General features: G+C 42.4%; 1 protein-coding gene across 4 annotated transcripts in view; it reads left to right on the top strand.

Moving 5' to 3' along the window:
* LOC124556749 overlaps positions 1-23343 on the top strand; it is a 249137-nt gene that overhangs the window by 135816 nt on the left and 89978 nt on the right. For 2 of the 4 annotated variants that reach the window (XM_047130744.1, XM_047130747.1), the window contains exon 2: positions 20899-20976. The gene's annotated coding sequence lies outside the window, so the exon portion shown is untranslated. Of the gene's footprint in view, positions 1-16055; positions 16075-16168; positions 16232-20898; positions 20977-23343 lie in introns of those variants that run through there. The other 2 variants (XM_047130746.1, XM_047130745.1) reach the window with 2 other exon arrangements.

The raw sequence follows: 23343 nt of genomic DNA, 5'->3' as shown, positions 1-23343 counted from the left end.
CTTACAGCTGCATCCTCAGGTGTGAATTTGTATGTAACTGGAAAAACAATCATGAAGAAACTTAAATAATCCCATACCCAATATGAAACCGTAATGAAAAATGTACTCACCGGAGTCGAGTCGTGAAACAAATAACATATTGTGGAAAGACCCAGCGTTCATTGTCAGTCTCAGGCATCCACTTACATGTAGATTTGCACCCAAAGATGAAAGTGTAAGTGCTGTGGAACCGGTACTGTCTAAGAATAAAAGAGTTTTACAGCCAAAGTGTTTTTATTTCTAAACATTATGTGGTTCTGAACTTGTATTATGACGAATAAAATGTAGTGCCTCATTAATGGTACTTTGACCAAAAACTTTCTTCTTGCTAATTTGTCGAAAACTGAAATTTTGGAGACCGTGACTGTGTACAAAATACAAGTCGAGTCTTGCAAAAAAGAAAACAGCATCCAGCTACTGTTAATGCTATTTACTTACACAAATAACTCCGTTACCGGTTTCGAACTGACGTGTTCGTCTTCAAACTGCTGCTCACGTTTATGTTATATTTGTCGTTGTTTACATTAGTTGTTGAAAAAACAGCTGACAAGTACTGTAAACAACAAGTGTAATGTAAACGGAAACTGTCTGAAGATGGCCATGTCTGTTCGTAATTGATAACGGCGCCATTTGTGTAAATAAATAGCATCATTACCACTGGGTGGTTGCTGTTTCTTTCCCTGAAAGGAAATTTCTTTTTGGCACCTAGAACCAGTCAGTTTCTACGTATGGCGTTTAGAGCATTCTTACTAAAGTATTTATTTTCTAATTTATTTCATTGTTTTTTGCAGTGATGCGGTGAGCAGCATAATTCTGTCACATCAGACGACCTTCTCATTTTTTTAGATACAAATCAGCTGTGTACAAAGAGAGAGAGATTATTTTTTTATTCTCCTGACAAATATGATATTTGGCACACAGAATCTTTCCTGAAACTTCCTGGCGGATTAAAACTGTGTGCCGGACCGAGACTCGAACTCGGGACCTTTGCCTTTCGCGGGCAAGTGCTCTACCAACTGAGCTACCCAAGCACGACTCACGCCCCGTCCTCACAGCTGTACTTCTGCCAGTACCTCGTATCCTACCTTCCAAACTTAATAGAAGCTCTCCTGCTAACCGTGCAGAACTAATACTCCTGAAAGAAAAGATATTGTGGAGACATGGCTTAGCCACAACCTTGGGGATGTTTCCAGAATGAGATTTTCACTCTGCAGCGGAGTGTGCGCTGATATGAAACTTTCTGGCAGATTAAAACTGTGTGCCGGACCGAGACTCGAACTCGGGACCTTTGCCTTTCGTGGACAAGTGCTCTGCCAACTGAGCTACTCAAGCACAACTCAGCTTTACTTCTGCCAGTACCTCCTCACCTACCTTCCAAACTTTACAGAAGCTCTCCTGCGAACCTTGCAGAACTAGCATACCTATGTACATAGGTGTGTGTGTGTATGTGTGTGTGTGTGTGTGTGTGTGTGTGTGTCACATCTGTATAAATGTGTGTATAAACAGAACAATACTCACTGCTAACCGATCAGCCGTTGTATTGATATATAATAATAGTTATGCCCAATGGTCGTATCTGTATGGCAGTCCCATCCTTTTTTAAGCTACACTCCTGGAAATTGAAATAAGAACACAGTGAATTCATTGTCCCAGGAAGGGGAAACTTTATTGACACATTCCTGGGGTCAGATACATCACATGATCACACTGACAGACCCACAGGCACATAGACACAGGCAACAGAGCATGCACAATGTCGGCACTAGTACAGTGTATATCCACCTTTCGCAGCAATGCAGGCTGCTATTCTCCCATGGAGACGATCGTAGAGATGCTGGATGTAGTCCTGTGGAACGGCTTGCCATGCCATTTCCACCTGGCGCCTCAGTTGGACCAGCGTTCGTGCTGGACGTGCAGACCGCGTGAGACGACGCTTCATCCAGTCCCAAACATGCTAAATGGGGGACAGGTCCGGAGATCTTGCTGGCCAGGGTAGTTGACTTACACCTTCTAGAGCACGTTGGGTGGCACGGGATACATGCGGACGTGCATTGTCCTGTTGGAACAGCAAGTTCCCTTGCCGGTCTAGGAATGGTAGAACGATGGGTTCGATGACGGTTTGGATGTACCATGCACTATTCAGTGTCCCCTCGACGATCACCAGTGGTGTACGGCCAGTGTAGGAGATCGCTCCCCACACCATGATGCCGGGTGTTGGCCCTGTGTGCCTCGGTCGTATGCAGTCCTGATTGTGGCGCTCACCTGCACGGCGCCAAACACGCATACGACCATCATTGGCACCAAGGCAGAAGCGACTCTCATCGCTGAAGACGACACGTCTCCATTCGTCCCTCCATTCACGCCTGTCGCGACACCACTGGAGGCGGGCTGCACGATGTGCGGCACGATGTGCGGCCTAACGGTGTGCGGGACCGTAGCCCAGCTTCATGGAGACGGTTGCGAATGGTCCTCGCCGATACCCCAGGAGCAACAGTGTCCCTAATTTGCTGGGAAGTGGCGGTGCGGTCCCCTACCGCACTGCGTAGGATCCTACGGTCTTGGCGTGCATCCGTGCGTCGCTGCGGTCCGGTCCAAGGTCGACGGGCACGTGCACCTTCCGCCGACCACTGGCGACAACATCGATGTACTGTGGAGACCTCACGCCCCACGTGTTGAGCAATTCGGCGGTACGTCCACCCTGCCTCCCGCATGCCCACTATACGCCCTCGCTCAAAGTCCGTCAACTGCACATACGGTTCACGTCCACGCTGTCGCGGCATGCTACCAGTGTTAAAGACTGCGATGGAGCTCCGTATGCCACGGCAAACTGGCTGACACTGACGGCGGCGGTGCACAAATGCTGCGCAGCTAGCGCCATTCGACGGCCAACACCGCGGTTCCTGGTGTGTCCGCTGTGCCGTGCGTGTGATCATTGCTTGTACAGCCCTCTCGCAGTGTCCGGAGCAAGTATGGTGGGTCTGACACACCGGTGTCAATGTGTTCTTTTTTCCATTTCCAGGAGTGTAGTATAGTCTACTTGTACTTGACTATACTGAAGTGACTCTGTGCATACTGAAACAGCCAATTTAGAGATGACATCATTGGACCTGATGGTGAGTTATAAAGGTTGCATGGAGCTAAACACCATCATCAGTAAATCCCAGCTACTGAAATTTAAAGCTACTTGTTCTCATGAGGCTGAAATAAAGAGTATTTGTGGTATTACATCTGCAGAAACGTATTACATTTGCAGAAACAGATAATATTAAATTTCTTGGTGTTCACCTGCATTAAAATCTGTTATGTAAACCACGTTACTTCTGTGTGTGAGAAAAAATAGCTTCTACCTGATAAGTCAGCTGGCAAAAATAATCCCAAGTCAAATGCTAAGATTTGTTTACTACGGAACAGTTTATCCATTTCTTAACTATGGTATTGAACAGTGGTGTTGTGCTGCAGACCTGCACTTGAATGGAATGTTAGTTTTGCAAGAAACTCCAGAGAATCCTGTCATGAAACCTTTGTCCAACATATATGTCTAAAAGTATAATCCTTGTATTTGATAAACTTATTATTTTTCCTGAATGGTAAAAACAAAGTAAATAAGTACAGTGATACACATAATTATGATGCTAGAAGTAAGGATAACTACTTCAAGCAGAGAACGTAATTAAAAATAACTGGCAATAGTCTTATATTAGTAGACGGATATGTTTCAACAAGCTGCTACAAGCATTGAAAACTTGTGAACCAAAGCTGTTCCACAGGGACTTGAAAGCCTTCTTAGTGAATAAAGTTTATATTCACTCAGTGAACTCTGAACTACTTGCCCTCTGTTGTAACATGTAATATAATTAGAATTTTAAGATGAATGTATGCACCACTACTGTATGTGTTATCTACTATAATCTACTCAACCTATGTATGACGTTTGCTAAAGACATCAGCTTGGTGGTCACACATGCAAAAATGTAAATAAACAAATAAAAATAAATAAAGCTAATTTCTGATCTTCACCCCCCACCCCTCTGGCATCACAGCAGACATGGGGCAATTGCCCGAAATATAAAATGACAGGGAATTCAAAAATCCAAGATTTCCGACATAGACCAAATGTCTTAAATATAAAATCGAAGATGGTGGACCTTAAGACAACCTCTATGATGTCACATGCTCCCTGTGCTAAGTTTAGAATTCAATGTGGCCACTTCTACTAGCTTTTCCGCAAGCCTATGGTGTCAGAAAGAAAGAGGGCGGATCTTACGATAGCTTCTATAGTGTTACAGACCTGTTGTCCTAAGTAAAATCAAAGATCAGAGACCTTAGGACAGCCTCTAAGACATCAGAATCCAAGATGGCTGACCTATAGATACTGGGACATCCTGCATGGTAGGCGATATTACTTGTGCTAAGGGTCCAGTTCTCCTAAGTATACAATGGCAGAAATTTCAATGCTATAGACAGTTACCCTTAGCTTGTGTTGTTTAACATTTTCCACCCTAAATTAACATTTCCCAGAGCCGAATTGCCCTAATTTTAATACCGTGTGCTGTTCAAACGCTTATAGTGTCTCTTTCAGACTGAAAATCCTGGTAGATGTAGTCAACCATGACAAATATAGTACAAAATGACTCTAAAATGCTTGTTGATGGCTTAAAAAATCTCGTAGCTGTTTTTGGAGACCCCTTTTATTTCCACATTCACAACATGTTTCGGGCCCTGCCCGACGTCTCGTAACCTGCCAGCAATTAAAATTTGCGATTACAAACTCTTCCCATAATACAAATGCAAGTACACAGTTTCAAGCTTCACAAACGTACAAAAATAATAAAGAATCGAAGAAGTAAAAACAGGCAAAAACGTTCATACCATATGCAATTATATAATCTGAAGAGGCAATTGTAAACGTCGTATATAAAGAAATACATTTGGTATATCAGGTACAATAACTTTACACTCGCACAGAAACGAAATGTACCAGAGCCAGAGCTGCAGATAACGCGTGCTATGGTCGATAGAGGGCTCCTAGGGCTAACACAATGCTAGAGGCTCTCTAACACAATGCTAGACGGCGGAGCCGCCAGTATTACAAGGAAATTTAATGTAATTTTACTAACAATGACAAAAGTATAGCTCAAAGCCACAAAAACGTGTAATTTATGACAGCAAATATTACGTATGTGAAAATAACAGCAATCAAAAATCAACTTAAAATTGCGGCGAACGTCATTGTACATTTGATGTTACGAACAGTGGCCGCAAAGGGCGCACGATTTTTACCTCCAATGGCAATTGAAGAAATTACCAAAAATATGATAAAAAAGCCAGACTCTTGTTTCACAGATTTGCTCATTAAGTAATTGGTCAGGGAAGTGCCGTCTATGTACAAAAATTCCTAGGTCCTCCAAGATGTTTATTTGGATATTTTGGAAGACCTAGAAACTTTCGTACATAGACGGCGCTTCCATGACCGGTTACTTAATGAGCAGATCAGTGAAACAAGAGACAGGTTTTTTCATATTTTTGATAATGTCTTCAATTGCCATTGGAGGTAAAAAATCGTGCGCCCTTTGTGGCCACCGTAACACCAAATGTACGGTGACGTTCGTCGCAATTTTGAGTTTGTTTTATTTCCTGCCGTATCTTAACGTTTCTATGCCTTTTAACTTTACTTTTGTCATTGTTAGTAATCTGAATATAGAACTTACATTAAATTTCCTTATGATACTGGCGGCTCCGCCACCTGGCATTGTGTTAGCCAAGGTACCCTCTATCGGCCACAGCGCACGTTAACTGCAGCTCTGGCTCTAGCACATTTGATCTGCGGCGGTGCGGTTCTAGGCGCAACATTATGGAGCCGAGCGACCGCTAAGGTCGCAGGTTCGAATCCTGCCTCGGGCATGGATGTGTGTGATGTCCTGAGGTTAGTTAGGTTTAATTAGTTCTAAGTTCTAGGCGACTGATGACCTCAGAAGTGAAGTCGCATAGTGCTCAGAGCCCAGAGCCATTTGAACCATTTTTGAATTTGATCTGCTTGTGCGAGCGTAAAGTTATTGCACCTGATATACCATATGCACTTCTTGATGTTCAGCATTTACAACTGGCTCTTGAGATTATTTTCTTACAGCGTGTTGCTGAAAACAATGGCATTTTTATTTAAACAGCTACCAATTCGACTGCCTGACACTAAATGCTGACCGTGATTTGCGACATCCCACACCACTACAGAGCAAACTTGCCCTAAGTTAAAAATTCCAGGAAACTGAAAAATCCGGAACAGTAGTTCCGACTTCTGCGACTAGTATGTTAGTTGTGATGGCACTGAAGTAACCCCAACGACTCCTCTGACACTACAACCGATGTGTACTAAGTTAAAATGTTAAGGAAATACGAAAATACAAGAAGGACACTTATGCTTTGGCCCAAGTTGAGAAACAGTGGGAAATTCCTAGGTTTAAAATGACGACAGTTGCGCGACATCCCACACGTATGTCCGCAGCAGTGTGCTATTGCACCTATATGGGTGGGAAATTCAAAAAATACAGACGTACACTCATCCTATGGCGAAAATTCGTGCTATGGCTCAGGAGCCAGAAGGTTCGAGTGGTTGTTGTTGTTGTTTTTGTTGTTGTGGTCTGTGGATTGGTCTGATGCAGCTCTCCATGCTACTCTATCCTGTGTAAGCCTTGTCATGTCCAAGTAACTACTGCAACCTACATCCCTCTGAATCTGCTTACTGTATTCATCCCTTGGTCTCCCTCTACGATTTTTACCCCTCATCTCTTCCCTCCAGTACTAAACTGGTGATCCCTTGATGCCCCAGAATGTGTCCTACCAACCGATCCCTTATTCTAGTCGAGTTGTGCCACAGATTCTGTTCAGTAACTTCTCATTAGTTGTGTGATCTACCTATCTAATCTTCAGCATTTTTCTGCAGCATCACATATCAAAAGCTTCTATTCTCTTCTTTTCTAAACTATTTATCGTCCACGTTTCACTTCCATACATGGCTACACTCCACACAAATACTTTCAGAAAGGACTTCCTGACACTTAAATCTATACTCAATGTTACCAAATTTCTCTTCTTCAGAAATGCTTTTCGTGTCATTGCCAGTCTACATTTTATATGCTCCCTACTTCGACCATCATCCTTTATTTTGCTTCTCAAATAGCAAAACTTATTTACGACTTCAAGTGTCTCAAATCCTAATCGAATTTCCTCAGTATCACCTGATTTAGTTAGACTACATTCCATTTTCCCCGTTTTGCTTTTGTTGGTGTTCATGTTATATCCTCCTTTCAAGACACTGTCCATTGCCGGCCGCTGTGACCGAGGCGAGGGCCCCCCGAGACACACTCCCAGGCGGCCGGCTGCTCAGCTCTAGTTGACGCAGCGCCGGCGCGGTAGCTCAGCGTGTTCGGTCAGAGGGTTTAGCTACCATATGTAATAAAACAAAATTGAGTGAACGGAACGAACAACGTAGAACAAAATAATATCAACAAAAAAGCGGTTTTAGGCACTTCGGTGCGGAACCGCGCTGCTGCTACAGTCGCAGGTTCGAATCCCGCCTTGGTCATGGATGTGTGTGACGTCCTTAGGTTAGTTAGGTTTAAGTAGTTCTAAGTCTAGAGGACTGATGACCTCAGATGTTAAGTCACATAGTGCTTAGAGCCATTTTGAACCACTGTTAATTCCGTTCAACCGCTCTTCAAAGTCCTTTACTCCCTCTGACAGAATTACAATGTCGTCGGCAAACCTCAAAGTTTTTATTTCTTCTCACTGGACCTTAATTCCTACCCCAAATTATCCTTTTGTTTCGTTTACTGCTTGCTCAATATACAGATTGAATAACATCGGGGATAGGCTACAACCCTGTCCCACTCCCTTCTCAACCACTGCTTCCCTTTCGTGCTCCTCGACCCTTATAACTGGCATCTGTTTTCTGTGCAAATTGTAAATAGCCTTTCGCTCCCTGTTTTTCACCCCTGCCATCTTTAGAATGTGAAAGAAATTTCAGGTTGTATGTTTCGAAAATTCGTCACAAGAAATTGTGTATGAGGGGGTGGCAGCCACTAAACAAGCACTAACCAGTCTTATTCACAGCCTGCCCTCAGAAACATTAAGCACATACAAGTTGTACATGCATAAGACATGTACGTTCTAAAGTTGAGAGCAAGACACATTTATCCTAAGTGATGAGGCGAATTGTGACCCTAAAGAACAATGCAAATGCAGTTGACGAAAATAATGACATGTTACGAGAGTATTGGTCCATAACTTACTTCTTTGCAGCCTTTAGACACAAAAAACTATTACCAGCTGGAGGCACAGGAACCCCCAAAGCCTTGTGTTGGCTGAGAAACTGAGCACTAAAACCAGGGGCACGTAGCATGTAGTCATTTCCTCCTTACTAAAATATTGTAATGTGATGGTTTGATACTCCAGCACACATTGTAGAGGATTTGTAGTGATATGATAACTTCTTAATACTTTTGCAATGAAGGTTCTAGGGAAAAAACGGAAAAATGACAAAACGTGTTGGTCCATACAACAGTTTTTACATATGCTGTCATTTAAGTACAACGCAAAGGACGGCATCTGAACTACAGAACCGTCTGATAGCATTACTGAACACATGTCCGAACTCATTAAAGTGAACGAGTGAATTCTTCCAGGTTTCCAAAGGTATGTGGCATCACATGTTTACACAATTCCCATAAATTGTGGGCAGAGAACTGACACGCAGAAGCATCGCAGATGTGTTCAATTCAGCCGAATTTTGTGGTTATGTCGATGTGCTTCCGTCAACAATGTCACTATCGATTTATACAACCGTCATGTGAGCTAGTGTTTTGTAACTAACAGTCTCGACGTAGGAGTGCGTTAAACTGCAATGCTCATTCATATAAGCAGAAAGCAGTGTATAGCGTTTAGGCTAGCATTATGGTTTAAGTTATTTCTAAGCAATTCTGCACATAAATTGTATATTTTTACACGTTGTGCATAGGATACCAGACATTTCCACAGAATTTGTAAATGGAGGTAGTTGGGAAATCTACAGATGTGATTGATTCGTGAAAGATTTTCATGGTCATAATCAATCGGTGTGAAGTTGGACTTATGTTTGCTAGCAAGATATGTTTTAGGCGATCTTACACGTTTCCACAGGCTTTCTAAATCATTTTTGACGAATGTCAATGTGTTTCCTTTAAGACGATCTCTACCTTTTTATACCCCCACCAGTACATCTAACCAAGCTCCTTGCAAGAATATCATATGCAACAGAGAAATGATGTTCATGTTTCACATTCACCTCTTCTTTCGGCAGATTATAACATCAAGGGAGAGTGCAATTTGATTTTTCAATTTTGAGTCGAAATCAGAAATTTTGTGCGAAATCACTGAATTTTGCGTCTAAATCAATTCGTTTCGTGCCGTATTCAACACATATTTTTCCACAGTCAAGCAAAGTCTTATTCAATGCTGATGAAAGCAGCTAATGAAGACATCTTCTGTTCTCAGAATAATGTGACCAGACAGGTAAAAGGGCACCACTCATTAGCACCTAACTGTCCTCATATGCTACTATTGTAGACGTGAAAGCCGTTTTCAGATGTTTGTAGAATGTGTGGAGCAACCTTATATAAGGATTTCATGGAAACCTCTTCTCGGTATTTTTCAATGTATGTCTTCAATCAGGGTGCTGATTGATGCAATGATGTGGGTGTCTGTGCTCTCTTGCAGCCCCAACTTCAAACATTGTTTTTCAGCTTTGTGTCGAAATCACTTCACAACTTTTTTCGTATACACACAACTGCTACATCCTACATCCAGTGGCACGCCGTTATTGTAGTGGCTATCGAGAGTAGTGTGATTCGATGTATTTGACTGCCATTAAAGCCAACCATGTACACCCTCATGCCAATGTAGCAGGATTTATGTCTTGTACAGTGGACAGCTATCCAGCTGGAAGACAACGAGCATGAAAGGGTGTGAACATTAGAATCGAAAAAAGACATGACCCATAGAGGTTACAGTAACTACTCAAAACAAAATTGTTGTGCACAGTGTGCTGCATAAATACAACGAATTTTATTGCTTTCCTTATGTAATTGCAGTAGTATTGTATGGCTTTACTTTGAGAACTCTCAAAACCAGTAATTATCGGTATACATCTTACTGGCTGACACAATAAAAGTGAGCTCATTGGCAGAAATGAACAGACGCAGGCAGCGACATTTGAGATCTGAACTTGACAGTAAGCTGCAAGTACTGTATTGATGTCATGAACAAAAACAGGACACTTGTTGATCGTGATCTCTCATAACAACTGTCAATCAACTGGCTAAAGAATTGTAAACATAGTGCTAATAGTCTCACCATTTCTGTCACAGATTCAAGATAATCGAAACTAGAAAGCTGAAGGTTCCACATACGAGATCTATTCAAAAAATTCCGGAGCCTATGTAATTTCGCGCCAGTGGTGAGTAGGAGCGAAATGCAACTGGCATCGCTGCACACGCTTGTGTTTAACGTGTAACTGCCGTAAGTTTCATTGTTGTGTGTCTGTTATTGTTCAGTGCTGTATGGAGTAGAACATTGTGTACCACAGTTTGCGAATTTCGAGACAGCAGAGTTGAGGAGCAACGCATCTGCATTAAATTTTGCGTGAAATCAAGAAAACGTTTACAGTGACATCGAAATGATGTGGGAAGCCTACGGTGATGAGTGCTGAAGCGGTAGGCTACTCCGCGTTACGAATGGTTCACACGGTTAAAAATGGCCGGACAGTAAGTTAAGGATGATCCTTGTTCAAGGTGCCCCTCGACGTCTACCGAACACGCTCATATAAGGAATGTCAGTGAAATTGTGCGTGCCAATCGAAGACTGACTGTCGGAGAGCTTGCAGAAGAATATAACATTTCAGTTGGATAATGTCATGAAATCCTGACACAGTATTTTGGAATGCATCGTGTTGCTGGCAAGTTCGTCCCGCAGCTCATGAGTCAAGACCAGAAGGACCTTCGCCTCACACTCTGTGTAGAGCTTTTGAATCGCACAAATGAGAACGAGATGTTCCTTACGAGAATCATAGCTGGTGATGAGATGTAGATCTACGGTTATGATGTTGAGGCTAGGGTTCAGTCTTCACAATGGGTAGTGAATGGTTCTCAGAGACCAAGAAAAGCTCTTTCGGTCAGGTCTAATGTCAAAGCCTTGCTGAGAGTTTTCTTTGACTTTGAAGGATTAGTTCATAATGGATTCGTGCCATAGGTACAAACTGCTAATCGATGGCACTGTCAGAACGTGTTGCGATGCCTGCGAGAAAATATGAGAAGGAAACGGCCTGAAATGTGGTGAGATAATTCATGGCTCTTGTACCAGGATAACGCACCCGCATATTCATCCCTGTTGGTGCGTGACTATTGCACAAAACACGAAATCACTGTGCTGTCTCATCTTCCATACTCTCCAGACCTAGCCCCCTGCGGACTTTTATTTCCGTAGATGAAAACCCCATTGAAAGGAAGAAGATATGTAACGGCAGACGAGATAAAACAAAATTTGCAGACGGCGCTTCACGCGATCGAACAAGAGGCGTACCAAGACCGCTTTTGGAAGTGGAAACAGTGTTGGGAGTGCTGTATCAAATTTTGAGGAGAGTATTTCGAAGGAGACAGTGCACAATAAATGAAAGATAAGCTTGGAAAGCTTTTGTGAACAAAGTTCTGAAATTTTTTTTAACAGACCTCGTATAACTGTACAGGGTTATTACAAATGATTAAAGCGATTTCACAGCTCTACAATAACTTTATTATTTGAGATATTTTCACAATGCTTTTCACACACATACAAAAACTCAAAAAGTTTTTTTAGGCATTCACAAATGTTCGATATGTGCCCCTTTAGTGATTCGGCAGACATCAAGCCGATAATCAAGTTCCTCCCACACTCGGCGCAGCATGTCCCCATGAATGAGTTCGAAAGCATCGTTGATGCGAGCTCACAGTTATGGCACGTTTCTTGGTAGAGGAGGTTTAAACACTGAATCTTTCACATAACCCCACAGAAAGAAATCACATGGGGTTAAGTCGGAAGAGCGTGGAGGCCATGACATGAATTGCTGATCGTGATCTCCACCACGACCGATTCATCGGTTTTCCAATCTCCTGTTTAAGAAATGCTTCTGCTTTAGCCTTTTCCGTAAGATTTTCCAAACCGTCGGCTGTGGTACGTTTAGCTCCCTGCTTGCTTTATTCCTCGACTTCCGCGGGCTACGCGTGAAACTTGCCCGCACGCGTTCATCCGTTTCTTCGCTCACTGCAGGCCGACCCGTTGATTTCCCCTTACAGAGGCATCCAGAAGCTTTAAACTGCGCATACCATCGCCGAATGGAGATAGCAGTTGGTGGATCTTTGTTGAACTTCGTCCTGAAGTGTTGTTGCACTGTTATGACTGACTGATGTGAGTGCATTTCAAGCGCGACATACGCTTTCTCGGCTCCTGTCGCCATTTTGTCTCACTGCGCTCTCGAGCGCTCTGGCGGCAGAAATCTGAAGTGCGGCTTTGGCCGAACAAAACTTTATGAGTTTTTCTACGTATCTGTAGTGTGTCGTGACCATATGTCAATGAATGGAGCTACACTGAATTTATGAAATCGCTTCAATCATTTGTAATAGCCCTGTATATGTTGGGTAAGTAAGAAATGATATGAACAATACTTCTTCTCTGGAATGTAATTTCTGATTGCCTCTTAGGCACAGACTTGGTCGTAGCTGTTGGTGCATCTGGTACCGTTATGATGGTGTTAATAATCGCCGGCCGAAGTGGCCGTGTGGTTAAAGGCGCTGCAGTCTGGAACCGCAAGACCGGTACGGTCGCAGGTTCGAATCCTGCCTCGGGCAATGATGTTTGTGATGTCCTTAGGTTAGTTAGGTTTAACTAGTTCTAAGTTCTAGGGGACTAATGACCTCAGCAGTTGAGTCCCATAGTGCTCAGAGCCATTTGAACCATTTTTTTTGTTAATAATCCATAAAATCAGGCATAACAGACTATGAGGGCAAACAAGAGACAACCATCGCAACTCTGAGAGCAGCGCGCTTCGTTACAGGATCATTTAGTAATCGCGAAAGCATTACGGAGATGATAGATGAACCCCAGAGGAAGACTCTGCAGGAGAGATGCTCAGTAGCTCGCTACAGGCTCTTGTTGAAGTTTCGAGAACATACCTTCACCGAGGAGTCAAGAAGTATATTGCTCCCTCCTACGTATATCTTGTGAAGAGACCGTGAGGATAAAATCAGAGAGATTAGAGCCCACACAGAGGCATACCGACAATCCTTCTTTCCACGAACAATAAGAGACTGGAATAGAAGGGAGAACCGATAGAGGTACTCGTGGTACCCTCCGCCACACACCGTCAGGTGACTTGCGGAGTATGGATATAGATGTAGATGTAGATGAACTCTACTAGAGGCATATAGAATACTGTATCCAGTGTATACATAGTTCATGAGGAAACTTTAGCTGCTAGATATAATATTAGGAGAACAACTAAATTTAGTCAGAGAAGATTGACCTCTATAAATGCCATGAAGGTGATGGCTAGGCTTAATATGCAGTTACAGAACTGTATCAATGAAAACAGTGGAAGAGAAACTGCTGTAAGCGTACAGCAATGTGCAAAGCATTTTGTTATAATTCAGCTGTAACATGACGATGTCTGAGTTAATTTGTTACAATTTTGCTATAAAGTGGTGATTTACAGCGAAACTTGTGAAGTTTATGGTGTCTGAGTGACATCCTGATAGGCAGGATCTATGTCTAGAGCCCGCTCAGCTCAAGTAAGCCTCAGGTTACATACAGGGAGTGGAGAAAAGGACAGAAGCAACACATGAAATGCATGCCTGAACATAGATGCAGATGCAAGTCGAGCCTGCAGTTTGTGCTGTTGTACACCACTGGCCATTAAAATTGCTACACCAAGAAGAAATGCAGATGATAAACGGGTATTCATTGGACAAATATATTATACTAGAACTGACATGTGATTACATTTTCATGCAATTTGGGTGCACAGATCCTGAGAAATCAGTACCCAGAATAACCACCTCTGGTCGTAATAATGGCCTTGATACGCCTGGGCATTGAGTCAAACAGAGTTAGGATGGCGTTTACAGGTACAGCTGCCCATGCAGCTTCAACACGATACCACAGTTCATCACGAGTAGTGACTAGCATCTTGTGACGAGCCAGTTGCTCGGCCACCATTGACCAGACGTTTTCAATTGGTGAGAGATCTGGTGAATGTGCTGGCCAGGGCAGCAGTCGAACATTTTCTGTATCCAGAAAGGCCCGTACAGGACCTGCAACATGCGGTTGTGCATTATCCTGCTGAAATGTAGGGTTTCGCAGAAATCGAATGAAGGGTAGAGCCACGGGTAGTAACACATCTGAAATGTAACGACCACTGTTCAAAGTTCTGTCAATGTGAACAAGAGGTGACCGAGACGTGTAACCAATGGCACCCCATACCATCACGCCGAGTGATACGCCAGTATGGCGATGACGAATACACGCTTCCAATGAGCGTTCTCTGCGATGTCGCCAAACACGGATGCGACCATCATGATGCTGTAAACAGAACCTGGATTCATCCGAAAAAGTGACGTTTTGACATTCGTGCACCCAGGTTCGTCGTTGAGTACGCCATCGCAGGCGCTCCTGTCTGTGATGCAGCGTCAAGGGTAACCGCAGCCATGGTCTCCGAGCTGATAGTCCATGCTGCTGCAAACGTCGTCGAACTGTTCGTGCAGATGTTTGTTGTCTTGCAAACGTCCCCATCTGTTGACTCAGGGATCGAGACGTGCCTGCACGATCCGTTATAGCCATGCGGATAAGATGCCTGTCATCTCGACTGCTAGTGATACGAGGCCATTGGGATCCAGCACGGCGTTTCGTATTACCCTCCTGAACCTACCGATTCCATATTCTGCTAACAGCCATTGGATCTCGACCAACGCGAGCAGCAATGTCGCGATACGATAAACCGCAATCGCGATAGGCTACAATCCGACCTTTATCAAAGTCGGAAACGTGATGGTACGAATTTCTCCTCCTTACACGAGGCATCACAACAACGTTTCACCAGGCAATGCCGGTCAACTGCTGTTTGTGTATGAGAAATCGGTTGGAAATTTTCCTCATGTCAGCACGTTGTAGGTGTCGCCACCGGCGCCAGCCTTGTGTGAGTACTCTGAAAAGCTAATCATTTGCATATCACAGCATCTTCTTCCCGTCGGCTAAATTTCGCGTCTGTAGCACGTCATCCTCGTGGTGTAGCAATTTTAATGGCCAGTAGTGTATTTGACCATAAACAGCACCTGTGAAATGTCCTCAATACGTTTCAAGTGTCGATCATAGTCAGAACAGTATAATTGTGAGTTCATCATGTCTGAGTTAAGTGAAGTAGAACGTGGGCAAATGGAAGGTGGTCTTATGCAGGCCCGGATATGGGGGGGGGGGGGGGGGGGGGGAGGGTGAGGGGACCGGTGTATCTGCCCCGGGCGGCAATTTCAGGCAGCTCCAAATTCATATTCTTGATGAAATAAAAAAACCTTGTTTCACAAAGCGCCTATCTTCCAGCACACTTTGGTCTATCGATTATTCGTATGAATTTGAAACGCATCCCAGTTGGTCTTCGAACATTTAACACATTCTAAGTCGATTTCTGAATGAATCGGAAGTTATTTTTGAATGCGAGCATAGAGTACGTGATGTCTTTATCACGGGAATCCCTGTGCATCTAGAAATAAAAAACGTTCCCGCAAAAAAAAAAAAAAAAAAAAAAAAGGACGGGGCTATAAGAGCTGAGACGCATAAATCCGAACGGGTGTACACCAATCGCTGTTTGTTTATGTGGTTGATTGGGAATGCGAATGATCAGCGTTGTTATATGCCTAATTATTAGCGAAATCCATAGATACAGACTACCAGAGTGCAAATAAACGACTAACAAGATAACTAACTAAGGTGAGAAAGAACATATTATCTTCTCAGTGTGTTGTACAGTCTCTGCTTAGCAGCCGCGTAAGTTCTATTCACGGAACAGCGCTGAAAACGCGTTGTACGAACACGCAATGAAGCGTAACCGGAGTATAAGCGCGGGATAACGGAACCTGTGATTCTGGTAGGGTTAGTGAAGTTAACTGAAGAATAAGTTTTGACACTGGGAGGAATAGTTATAGAATTAGTGATGACAAGATTGTTTCGTTTTATCTAGCAGACAGAGGCAAAAGAGACGTAATCAAATCGAGAAACCACACCAGTCTTGGGCACTATTCGTATTAATATCTTTTTCAGTATTAGACAACGACATTTTGATTTTTCATACAGCAAAACGTTTGACGAACTTTGATGAGGTAATAGATTCTTTCGCAAAGAGGAAAGCACGCCGTGGAAAGTTGTAGCAAGATTAGGGAGAAAAAAATGCTGCGACCTAAGAACTGAAGAAATGTTTACTGTCTCTTGTCTTTACAGGTCTTATGTTTCCTATATTTAATTTTATGTCACACAAAACAGAAAGTTATTAGTTAATAGGCAATAAAGAGTGAAAATTTTCTGAAGAGTTGTTATGCTCCCAGTCACAAATAATCCCACCCAGTATTAATTGTGAGTTATTTTTTAAGGGGGTTAGGATGTCAAACTGTATGACTGGGGGCAAGAGAGGCACCACAGTGCATTTTAATTTCCACTGTCCTGAATATAGGTTTGATGGCTTCCATTACAAAATATATACGTTTGAATTCCACAGAGCGAAATACAGTGCCATGGATTTGAAGAATGCTGCGTGAAGAGGCGTGGCACTGCGCTTTGTCACATTTAAGACCGAATACCATCTCATACATTTCCTCAAACATATATATTTATATATCAAACTCTTCAGAAAGATGTGCGCTACAAAGTGAATATATTTTTGAAAACTCGACTTTTTACATTTTTGACATCCTACCTCAAACACTCGAGGGGGGTCACTATCAAGCTTTTGCCCTGGTGTGGAAATATCGTAGATCCGGGGCTGCTCATATGGTGGGTGCTTCCATAACCAAGGGAGCCTAAGTATTAAGTGTTGCAAGTGGCACCATATTGAAGATTTATACAAATTACACAGTCAATGGAAAAACATCATCCACTAAGTAATAACGTGGTCAGAAATGTGTGTAGAGTGAATGTGATAAGACAACCATTGAAGAAGATTGTGACGAAAAATAAGTAAACGACAACTGCAAAAGTCACTGCAGAACTGAATGTTGCACATGTGGACCCTGTCAACACAAAGTTATCTCCATAAGCTGGGAATTGCATGGCGAGCTAGAATCCAAAACCATTCATTGGTGATGCAAGTGCCCATAACAGGAAAAAGTGATGCAAGAGCTATCAACCCCAGACTATGCAGCAATGGAAGGGTCATTTGGTTGGATGAGTCCTCTTCCACACTGCTTCTAACTTCTGGCCAAGTTTACATTCCAAAAGTGAAACATGGTCGGGGTTCAGTGTTGATTTAGGCAGCCATATCACTGCCAAGGATTATGTGATCATTTTGGCTGATCAGGTCCATCCACAGTATTTGTTCCCCAATGGTGGTGCTGTGTTGCGAGACAACAGGGCCTTGTTTACACTGCTCACATTGTCCAGGATTATTTTTTGTGAGCATAAAAATGAACATTCACATCACCTGCGATCGCCACAGTTACCAGATCTCAATATTATTAAGCCTTTGTGGTCTACTTTGGAAAGAAGGGTTCGTTATTGCTATCCACCTCAGTCATTGTTATCTGAAATGGCCACTATTTTGCAGTAAGAATGGGATACAGTTCTCATGAAAGCCACACAGGATCTGTATTTATTTGTTCTGAGAAGACTGGAAGTAGTTTTGAGTTTTGAAAGCAAGTGGGATTCCTATACTGTATTAGGCATGGTAATGTGTTTTTTCAGTGTGTCTGTATTTTTGTCCATCCCCTGTATCCAGCCAGGAATGTGATGTTCTCATAACATAGGCCCACAAATGAACACTAAAACAGGGAAGGAAGATTGAGTTTAATGCCCCCTCGACAATGAGGTCATTAGAGACGAGTGCAAGCTCAGATTGTGTGAAGGATGGAGAAGGCAATCGGCCATGCCCTTTAAAAGGAACCATCCCAGCATTTGCCTGGAATGATTTAGGGAAGTCGTGGAAAACCTAGATGTGGATGGCCGGACGCAGGTTCGAAATGTCGTCCTCCCAAGTGTGAGTCCAGTGTGCTAACCAATGTGCCACCCGGCTCGGTGTGAAAATGTAAACTGGGTGGAATGCTGTTATGTATCTTTATTCCACAATCTGAGTGTTCAGTCAGCATCAGACATTTGAAACTTACACCATATTCACAAGCTAGCTAATTCTTACTCACACCCATTCATGATTATTTCAACTGTCAGGAATACTAAACCATCAAAATGCCGTCTTTTGGGAATGTGATGATGTCTCTATAACGGTTGTGGGCACTATTTAGTGCTCAGAAACATTCCACAGCTGGCACAGTCTGCATGGTTGTTAAATTTCCCATGGGTTCTCGCTGGTGTTGATAGAAATAGGTCTCTTGTGCTGAATTTAGAGTCCAAGCTGACCAATTGTGCTAACTATAGAATCCTACTGTGTTTTCTCCTGGTGTCCCAGGTCATTAGCACAGTCTGCATGGTTGTCAGATTTCCTACGTTTTCCCTGATTTGTGCGATGTAACAGTTGTGAGAGCTAATTGTAGCTACTTTCCGTATGCAACACTGTCACTGCATTTCCTCCCTGTCCCCCCGCCCCCTCTCTCTCCACTGACCTGACCTCTTGGTTCATTTGTGTGCAACTTTGACCCTACACCACCACAAAAAGCTGCCAGGGAAGGGAGTTGCTGTACATAAGACTTAGCAGTTACTTCATCCAGCTGTCTGATTTGAGAATGCTGCTGTTTATCACTACAGCTGTCTCATTTGAGAATGCTGCTGTTTAACACTACTTATCAGCTCTCTGTTAGTGGGTGGAAACTTAATCATTTTGATATAGTACCTGACATGTGCTTCAAAGTTACAGTAGAAGGCAAAAATATTGAAGCCGGTACGATGATACAGGTCACTGATATGGACTTGAATCATCTTTACAGCAAGTTGAAATACACCGCAGAATGTAGGACAACTACGACCATTCCCTGAAGACATGGATGTCTCCAGCAGCAGTGCATTCATCATCAATATATTTGGGATGTTACATCACAAGACAGCACAGTATGTATATTTAAAGCATACAAGTGTCATGAACCCACACTGTTTGTATGCTATACTGTGGATCACTGTGGACAGACTCAGTCTATGGCAAGTGCTCTTCATGATGTGGGGAATGCATTGGAACATATTCAAGAGGAGGGGGAGTTAGACAAGTGTACAAGTGTGCATATGTGTGTTATACCTAAATCTGCTAGTATTGCTCCTATAAAGAGAAATTCCATACAAGTGGAGTTTATGGACAGCATACCTTAATATGTTAGTGCCCCAATTCATTTGAATGCAGTACATGTAAATTTACAGCATATAAAAACCATTATTTATAAAATATTCCAGAGTGATGCTTGGGACTGATGTAGAGAAAAGAGGAATGATAATGTTTTAACTCTAGTGATTTAGTTTTTTTTTTCATGTTTTATGGACAGCATACCTTAATATGTTAGTGCCCCAATTCATTTGAATGCAGTACATGTAAATTTACAGCATATAAAACTCATTATATTTACATCATGACAAGCTTGTTTTGGCAATTTTTGCCATTTCCAGGTGATCCTGCAATGATATTACATTTTTTTGTAATATTTTGTTGTTTTTTTGTAATATTTTGTTGTTTCTTCTGCAGTGTCCCCCACAATATATTATGCTTCAAGAATACGTGGCTTGTGTGTGTGTTAATGGTTGTTTAGTTGATGTTTCAATATAGTAAACTATAGAAGTATATGTCTAACATATATGTTAGTAGTTGTATGCTTTATCTCACAAAGAAATGGAAGTGGAAGTTTGACTTTGATTTATTGGGCGAATTTTAGGAAACTATGGTTCATCTGAAAAGGATACTGCATATAGGACTCTAGTGACCTATTGTTGCGTGCTGTTCAAATGTTAGGGATCCACACCAGATTGGATTAAAGGAAGACATTGAAGCAGTTCGGAGGTGGACTGCTAGACTTGTTACCTGTGGGTTCTGGCATTTGAGGCTGACTGCAGAACAATTCTACTGCCACCAATGTAGGTTTCATGTAAGGACCACGAAGATAAGATTAGAGAGCTTAGGGCTTGTAAGGAGGCATATAGATAATTGTTTTTCCCTCACTCTATTTGCGAGTGGAACAAAAAAGGAAATGACTGTAGCGGCACAAGGTACCCTCAGTCATGTACCATGTACCATATGGTGGCTTGCAGAGTGTGTATGTAGGTGTACGTGTTACTATGTAGAAGAATGAGTGTCAGAGAGAGAAAGAGAGAGAGAGAGAGAGAGAGAGAGAGAGAGAGAGAGTTAGTTGCTATTTTAGAGGACACAGCTGGTCACGCATTTTCCTGTAGTTGTTGCATTTCAATGTTCATAATCAAAAGAGACAAAATGTATGTTGTCATTACAACCCAGCCAGTTGTGGAGGATGGCAATCTATTTCTTTTGTATGAATCTATTCGAATCAGTTATGCCTACCGTCAGTGTAACCTATTTTGTGCATAAGAATCTAACACCCTCCTGGTGATCTGTAACTCCAGTGCATTTTTGTGCCCCTATATCAGTGTGTTCTCTCTTCACAGGTGTGCAGTTATCTAAGAGGGAAACCACTATTGTACAGTTATCGGCTCAAGCTACGTTATTTGCTCATCGCCACTGAGGTAGGTACCCAGAAGCTCCCTGCACTTGCTGCAAGAATGTGACTACTCATAAATTAAAGTATGTGTGGATGAACCACACAAGAAGTTTGAGGGAGAAAAGCTGCCACCTGCAAATGCTTGGTTATGTGTTTGTCTAATACCTTAACATTATGCTCATTTAAAAAATTAGTGGTATCATTTGGATCTTGGTATTACTTTCCTTCCGTCTGTAGTATTATGTTACAACTCTACCTTACCGATTTCTGTTATCACTTATGTGAGCTTTTGCAGTCTTGAAGATATTATTTTGACATATCAGATTCATTTTTGTAAAAACAAGATTTATTTTCTTGCCTCAATATTTTTTTTGGTTGGATTTGTTAGCTTGTGTCTTGTTTATGTAGCCATTTTCACTTGACATTTTAATTCCTCCCCGTGCCTTGATAACAGATGTCGTAATCCATTTCTTACTATGATTATGTATAATATTGCACCTACACCTGGGAGAATAATGTTTATGTAGTAAGAAAGAACTCATCATCATCATCATCATCATTTAAGACTGATTATGCCTTTCAGCGTTCAGTCTGGAGCATAGTCCCCTTTATAAAATTCCTCCATGATCCCCTATTCCGTGCTAACATTGGTACCTCTTCTGAGGCTAAGCCTATTACTTCAAAATCATTCTTAACCGAATCCAGGTACCTTCTCCTTGGTCTGCCCCGACTCCTCCTACCCTCTACTGCTGAACCCATGAGTCTCTTGGGTAACCTTGCCTCTCCCATGCGTGTAACATGACCCCACCATCTGAGCCTGTTCGCCCTGACTGCTACATCTATAGAGTTCACTCCCAGTTTTTCTTTGATTTCCTCATTGTGGACACCCTCCTGCCATTGTTCCCATCTACTAGTACCTGCAATCATCCTAGCTACTTTCATATCCGTTACCTCAACCTTATTGATAAGGTAACCTGAATCCACCCAGCTTTCGCTCCCATACAACAAAGTTGGTCGAAAGATTGAACGGTGCACAGACAGCTTAGTCTTGATACTGACTTCCTTCGTGCAGAAGAGAGTAAATCGTAGCTGAGCACTCACTGCATTAGCTTTGCTACACCTCGCCTCCAGTTCTTTCACTGTGTTGCCATCCTGTGAGAATATGCATCCTAAGTACTTGAAACTGTCCACCTGTTCTAACTTTATTCCTCCTATCTGGCACTCAATCTGTTTATATCTCTTTCCCACTGACATTACTTTCGTTTTGGAGATGCTAATCTTCATACCATAGTCCTTACATTTCTGATCTAGATCTGAAATATTACTTTGCAAACTTTCAATCGAATCTGCCATCACAACTAAGTCATCCGCATATGCAAGACTGCTTATTTTGTGTTCACACATCTTAATCTCACCCAGCCAGTCTATTGTTTTCAACATATGATCCATATATAATATGAACAACAGTGGAGACAGGTTGCAGCCTTGTCTTACCCCTGAAACTACTCTGAACCATGAACTCCATTTACCGTCAACTCTAACTGCTGCCTGACTATCCATGTAAAGACCTTTAATTGCTTGCAAAAGTTTGCCTCCTATTCCATAATCACGTAGAACAGACAATAACTTCCTCCTAGGAACCCGGTCATATGCCTTTTCTAGATCTATAAAGCATAGATACAATTCCCTGTTCCATTCATAACACTTCTCCATTATTTGCCGTAAGCTAAAGATCTGGTCCTGACAACCTCTAAGAGGCCTAAACCCACACTGATTTTCATCGAATTGCTCCTCAACTAATACTCACACTTTCCTTTCAACAATACCTGAGAAGATTTTACCCACAACGCTGATTAAAGAGATACCTCTGTAGTTGTTACAATCTTTTCTGTTTCAATTTTTAAAGATTGGTGTGATTACTGCTTTTGTCCAGTCTGATGGAACCTGTCCCGACTCCCACGCCATTTCAATTATCCTGTGTAGCCATTTAAGACGTGACATTCCACTGTATTTGATGAGTTCCGACTTAATTTCATCAACCCCAGCTGCTTTATTGCAGCCGGCCGAAGTGGCCGTGCGGTTAAAGGCGCTGCAGTCTGGAACCGCAAGACCGCTACGGTCGCAGGTTCGAATCCTGCCTCGGGCATGGATGTGTGTGATGTCCTTAGGTTAGTTAGGTTTAATTAGTTCTAAGTTCTAGGCGACTGATGACCTCAGAAGTTAAGTCGCATAGTGCTCAGAGCCATTTGAACCATTTTTTTGCTTTATTGCACTGCAATCTATTGACCATTTTCTCCACTTCCTCAAATGTGATCCTATTTCCATCATCATTCCTATCCCATTCTACCTCGAAATCTGAAACATTACTGATCGTATTTTCACCTACATTGAG

Source organism: Schistocerca americana, chromosome X (assembly GCF_021461395.2).
Source record: "Schistocerca americana isolate TAMUIC-IGC-003095 chromosome X, iqSchAmer2.1, whole genome shotgun sequence".
Taxonomy (NCBI): Eukaryota; Metazoa; Arthropoda; class Insecta; order Orthoptera; family Acrididae; genus Schistocerca; species Schistocerca americana.
The sequence above is the reverse complement of the archived record's forward strand: the minus strand, read 5'-3'. Positions and strand labels throughout refer to the sequence as shown.